The following is a 6901-nucleotide window of genomic DNA, read 5'->3' on the forward strand; positions in this document are numbered from 1 at the left end:
GTGACTTTTGCACATTGATTTTGTATCCTGAGACTTCGCTGAAGTTGCTTATCAACTTAAGGAGATTTTGGGCTGAGACGATGGGGTTTTCTAAATATACAATCATGTCATCTGCAAACAGGGACAATTTGACTTCCTCTTTTCCTAATTGAATACCCTTTATTTCTTTCTCTTGCCTGATTGCCCTAGCCAGAACTTCCAACAGTATGTTGAATATGAGTGGTGAGAGAGGGCATCCCTGTGTTGTGCCAGTTTTCAAAGGGAATGCTTCCAGTTTTTGCCCATTCAATATGATATTGGCTGTGGGTTTGTCATAAATAGCTCTTATTATTTTGAGATACGTCCCATCAATACCTAGTTTATTGAGAGTTTTTAGCATGAAGGGCTGTTGAATTTTGTCGAAGGCCTTTTCTGCATCTATTGAGATAATCATGTGGTTTTTGTCTTTGGTTCTCTTTATATGATGGTTTACATTTATTGATTTGCATATGTTGAACCAGCCTTGCATCCGAGGGATGAAGCCAACTTGATCGTGGTGGATTAGCTTTTTGATGTGCTGCTGGATTTGGTTTGCCAGTATTTTATCGAGGAGTTTTGCATCGATGGTCATCAGGGTTCTTGGTCTAAAATTCTCTTTTTTTGTTGTGTCTCTGCTAGGCTTTGGTATCAGGATGATGTTGGCCTCATAAAATTAATTACGGAGGATTCCCTCTTTTTCTATTGATTGAAATAGTTTCAGAAGGAATGGAACCAGTTCCTCTTTGTACCTCAGGTAGAATTTGGCTGAGTCCGTTTGGTCCTAGACTTTTTTTGGTTGGTAGGCTATTAATTATTGCCTCTGTTTCAGAACCTGTTATTGGTCTATTCAGGGATTCAACTTCTTCCTGGTTTAGTCTTAGGAGGCTGTATGTGTCCAGGAATTTATCCATTTCTTCTAGATTTTCTAGTTTATTTGCATAGAGGTGTTTATAGTATTATCTGATGGTAGTTTATATTTCTGTGGGATCGGTGGTGATATCCCCTTTATCATTTTTTATTGCACCTATTTGAGGAAGAAAGCAAAATTTAATTTCTACATCACAACTAAATAAAAAGTTTCAATTGGGCGTGTGTGTGTGTGTGTGTGTGTGTGTGTGTGTGTTATAATTTGTTTTTTCTTGTATATTGGCTTTTTAAGTAAGTCTATATACATCTAACTCCTTGTTTAATGGAATTTGTATATAACAATAAATTTTGAATGCAAGAATTTATTTAACTATTTTTTGATGGACATCTGAAGTGGTTCCAGTTTTTTAAGGATGCATTCATAAAAGTACAGTTGCTGAAATAAGAAAATCTGAGCATTTAAAATATTACTAGTTGTTGCTATTATATTTGTGGCACAAAATTCTGGAAGGAATTTCTCATTTATTTTTTAAGGGGTTATTCTTAGTTGATTCATGGATGTCATAACTTGCTCACTGCTGTGCTTGATCAGGATAACAAGCATTAACTTGGCACTTTCTTTGCTCCTGACAGTGAGCAAAGATCAGGATCAGGAGGCATAGGAATGGTGGAGAGGTACAATAGAAACTCCTCACCCTTATGCTCTTTCAAAAAAAAAGTAGGGAAAAGTGCAGATTTATAAGTACTAAATTGGGTGATAGTGCCTATTACATGTGCTTTAAAAGAACCAGAGATTTAAACAAAAAAGATTTTTACAAGATAAAATTAGGCTATTTTCTACAACTGTATTCCCCCCAAAATGATTATGACTTCAAATCCATCTGGAACATAATATTTATGGTGATTATTGTGAATATTAATGTCCCTAATAATTAACTGGATAAAATAAATCTTCTGCACCATAAGAAAACTCAAATGGTCCTGGGACAAAGCTAACGAACGGGAAGGAAGAAATGTAACCAATACTTATTTATTATGTACGTGTACCATGTGCTAGGTGCTTTGATTGCATTCTCTTCTATTTTGTCCACCTCTGGCCTGACTTGGAAGGACAATGCATTGCCAGGAATTCTCCGAAATGAAGGACAGTTTTAGGGGCAGAAGGTTTTTTTAAAAAAAGAGCTAGCATCTATAGAGTTCCTGCTATATGCCGAATACTGTGCCAGAATCTTGAAGCACACTGCTTCTGTTTCATACAGGCTCAATCCTCTAAAGTGAGCTCAAAGATGCCTTCTAACCACATGCCAAAGTAGGAAGTCCTAAGGAGAGAACAAAGTCTTCAGGCACACAGTCTTAAGGGATGACAGTTTTTAAGTGAAGAGTAGAAGTTACAAGTATGTGAAAATGAACCTTGGCTGACAGAAGTCTCCTCACCCAGATATGCCAAGGAGATTACCCTCCCACCAGCACAACCACCACCTGCCCCACCACTTCCCAATAGCGAATGGCTGACTTATGAATGCAGAAGTCCAGTCTGCTTCAAATCATGATAACTCTGCTATACTATTTATGTTCCAGAGTCCCCTGTTGATCAGGCCAAGGCTAGACTTCATTAGATGATATCCTTGATTGGTAATTTGCCCTTTCCTATGTCACCTCTCTTTTTCTGTTATAGGTTTGGCCTGAAGAACGCATCCTCCATAAATCCCTTGTCCTCAGTTTCTGACTCAGGCTCTGCTTCTGGAGAACCCAACATAAAATGAAGAAAATTTGAGTTCCTGACCATACTTCGATTTATCACACCTAATGATTTCTAATCTTCACAATGACTCTTCCAGGTAGGGATTATTAATCCCATTTTATGAATTATTAAGATAGGTACACTGAGTTAGATTCAGCAAAAAGGTAGGTCCCGGGAAGATAGTTCAGATAGATACTGAACTGCTTCAGTAGTTCCTAAGGAGAAGCTGATCAAGGCTGCCTTTAGTAGGAAGGTACTTGGGGACCCAACTCCAGGGCCCTAGGCTCTAACTTCCCACAAACCGATCCCTTCAGAGGGAAGGCAGAGGTGAGAGGACAGAAACTGTATCTTTTTTCAATCCATGTTATATGGTCACTGTTCTAAATCTCTGAAAATTAATCTTAGTCATTCCCGATACCTGGCAGGTGGAATACGTTAAATATGTTTTCAAATTAACATATACCTAAGGAGTCCAGGGTCTAGATTGCAGTGCAGTTTCTCTCAGTTTGGAGTCTTCATTATGTGTCTGTTTCCCTGGAGCTAGGATTCATCCCTGTAGTGAGCCTTCTGACTGCAGCTGATAGCATTCCTCTATCTCACCTTCCGATGGGGTGGTTCAAGACCAGTGGTAGATTCATAAGTACACAAGCCTGGACATCTGAATGAGTTGGGACTTTCTGGATCAATTGTCCAGGCTTGAGGTAAGCTTTCAAGTGACTAACAAACATGGCAAGCTTGTGCTGCATGGGAACCTACTGACCAGACGGAAGAAAACTTAATTGAACACAGAGTCGATTTTCAAAGTTTAGAATATGGTGTGTTGAGATACATTTGTTAGCTTTCTCCTTTCTGCTAGGGGATGCTGTTGAGGAAGCATTGTCAAAGTCTCTCTTCCCACTGCTGTCGTGTCTAAGTCGGAGTCTCCTAAGCAGCCTGAACGGCTGTGGAAGCTCCTCATTGGAGGGTTGAGCTTTGAAACGAATGCTGAGAGCCTGAGGAGCCATTTTGAGCAATGGGGAACACTCACGAACTGTGTGGAAGTGAGATCCAAACACCAAGCGCTCCAGGGCCTTTGGGGTTGTCACAAATGCCACTGTGGAGGAGGCAGATGCTGCCATGCATACAAGGCCACACATGGGGATGGAAGAATTATACAACCAAAGAGTTGTCTCAGGAGAAGATTCTCAGAGACCAAGTGCCCACTTAGCTGTGAAGAAGATATTTGTTGGTGACATTAAAGAAGACACTGAAGAACACCACCTAAGAGATTATTTTGAACAGCATGGGAAAATGGAAGTGATTGAAACCATGACTGACCAAGGCAGTGGCAAGTAAAAGGGCTTTGCTTTTGTCACCTTTGATGATCATGACTCCATGGATAAGATTGTCATTTAGAAATACCACATTGGGAATGGCCAAAACTGTGAAGTTAGAAAAGCCCTGTCGAAGTCAGAGGTGGCTAGTGCTTCATCCAGCCAAAGAGGCCAAAATGCTTCTGGAAACTTTGGTGGCGGTCATGGAGGCAGTTTTGATGGGATAGACAACTTTGGTCATGGAGGAAACTTCAGGGGTCATGGTGGCTTTGGCGGCAGCTGTGATAGTAGTGGATATGGTGGCAGTGAGGATGACTCTAATGGATTTGGTAATGATGGTGGTTATGGAGGAGGTGGCCCTGGTTACTCTGAAGAAAGCAGAGGCTATGGAAGTGGTGGAGAAGGTTGTAGAAACCAGGGCAGTGGCTTCTGTGACAGCTATAACAACGGAGACAGAGGCGGCTTTGGCAGTGGTAGTAGAAGCAATTGCAGAAGTAGTAGAAGATACAACGATTTTGGCAAGTACAACAGTCAGTCTTCAGATTTTGAACCCATGAAGGCAGGAAACTTTGAAGGCAGAAACTCTGACCCCTATGGTGGTGGAGGCCAATATTTTGCCAAACCACGAAACCAAGGTGGCTATGGTGGTTCTAGTAGCAACAGTAGCTACGGCCATTGCTACTGTTTTGTTTTGTTTTGTTTTGTCTTTGTTTCTGTTTTTGTTTTGTCATTGTTGTTTTGAGATGGAGTCTTGCACTGTTACCTCCAGGCTGGAGTGCGGTGGTGTGATCTCGGCTCACTGCAACCTCTGCCTCCTGGGTTCACACAATTCTCCTGCCTCAGCCTCCTGAGTAGCTGGGATTACAGGTGTCCACCACCACACCCAGCTAATTTTTTGTATTTTTAGTAGAGATGGGTTTCACTCTGTTGGCCAGACTGATCTCAAACTCCTGACCTCGTGATCCGCCCGCCTTGGCCTCCCAAAGTGCTGGGATTACAGGCATGAGCCACTGTGCCCGGCCAGAAGATTTTAATTACTGCCACGAGACAAAGCTTAGCAGGAGAGGACAGCTGGAAACGTGACAAGGAAACTACAGGTTACAACAGACTTTTGAACTCAGTCAAGCACAGTAGTAGCAGGACCTAGCTGCTACAAAGAAGACATGTTTTTGACAATATTCATGTGTATGGGCAAAAATCTCAAGGACTGTAGTTGTGACCAATTGTACAATAGTTTATTTCAGTTTCTGTTCTGTAGAAAGTATAAAGCTTGCCTATAAAAGGTTTTAATGCCAATTATTTTTTGCACCCATGCTGTTGATTGCTAAATGTAATAGTCTGATCATGATGCTAAATAGATGTGTCCTTTAAAAAACAATATGATGTGTTTGTTGTAGTACATTGGTTGGCTGACATTAATGAAAAGACCCACCTATTAACATTGATAACTCAATCTGGACTTCTCTCTATAAAGCTACCCGATTGAGTCCTACTGGCCGGACTTTATATGCCTCAGTGGCCTCTTAACAAAAGACTGCCTCTAGATTAGACTAAGTGTCTTAGAACCCTGTGGTCTAGAGAAATGAAGTGAAATGTAGTAGCTGGGAGAAACGGGACATTATACGTCAAAGAGAAGAACTATCTTTCAAAGTAAACTAGCACCCCATTCTAGCCCAGTGTCATGGCTGACTCTCAGAGCATCATATTTTCCACTGATGGGCTGAAGATTCATAAATGTAGTAAAACACTGAAAAACAATTGCTTTATAAGACTTCTTTAGAAAATTCCTCATGGGACTACATTTACAAGGTAGAGGGCTTGTCTTCAGCTCCCTCAACATCTCAAATTTTTTGACACATTCAGTACATGCCTGTTATGTCTTTAATCCCAGAACACGTGTATTTTCCCCTTCCAAATGATTTCTTTGCAGATGTCACAATGGAGAAGAGCTGTCAGAGGTGGAAGTAATTATGCTGTCACAAAGATATTACTTTTTTCTTCCAGTGCTGGAAGGCAGTCAGGAACAAGCTATGCATTAGTCTAAGAGCCATGAGATGTATAACTCCAGGTTTTTAAAGCTCAGAGTAGAAAATGAAGAGGGGGCAATGGCATAGCAGGTGAATGCATTTGGGGTGTATTACAGACCAAGCAAGAATCAATCACTTATGTCTGTCAGACCAGATGGCTCTGGAAATAGTTCAATCCTCAGGGCCAATGTGATATGTTGTGATATGTGATATGTCACAATAATATGTTTTCCCGCAGGTTTCAAGCCTATGTTTTTTCAAAAAAAAATTTAAAAACTTGAAAGGAAGACAAGTGACCAATATTATAAGATTAATACAGAAAATAATAGTAATCATATTTAATAAACTTCAATTTATCCAATAAACCTGTATGTCAGTCTTTCTTGCTTCAGGCCTGTTTGCATCAGAATTATTCTGGAAGCTTCTTAAAACAACATAAATGAGCATACAAACATCTATTTAACCATAAGGGAATTTTCACCTAAAATCATCTCCCCCTGTGATGTAGATTCACACTGGAGTTGAGTATAATAATTTTGCTCTCATCAAAAATAATTGGAAAGAGAGGAGCTTTGGGATATGTCATTTTGATCTAAGAAAATTTATTGGCTTTCTTGCTGCTTCTTTGGATTCTTTTTTGCATATCATCTGGCAAGTGAGCAGGTGCACAGCTCTGATAACCAGGAAAGAACCCCCGACCCGCTACCACTGCCTTAGAGCAAATACTCAATAAACAGTCACTGCATTTCCACCTCCGTCCCTACTCCCACCCACCAGGCAAGAAAGCTTAAACCTACTAAAGTCTCTGAGTGCTCAACATGAAATGGAAAACCCAGAAGAGCAAGGCTGGAAATCGTGACTGGGAAGTCCCAAGTTCTCTAGTTCCTCCTGGAAGAGGGCATGAAGGTGGCTTTTTGTAAATATGGGCATATTAA

General features: G+C 40.6%; 1 pseudogene; it reads left to right on the plus strand.

Annotated features, from left to right (window-relative positions):
- The window catches only part of LOC105537142, a 23012-nt pseudogene extending 17546 nt beyond the window's left edge, over window positions 1-5466 (plus strand).
- Window positions 5467-6901: the final 1435 nt, after the last annotated feature.

The sequence above is a fragment of the Mandrillus leucophaeus genome, unplaced genomic scaffold (genome assembly GCF_000951045.1).
Source record: "Mandrillus leucophaeus isolate KB7577 unplaced genomic scaffold, Mleu.le_1.0 Scaffold169, whole genome shotgun sequence".
NCBI lineage: Eukaryota > Metazoa > Chordata > Mammalia > Primates > Cercopithecidae > Mandrillus > Mandrillus leucophaeus.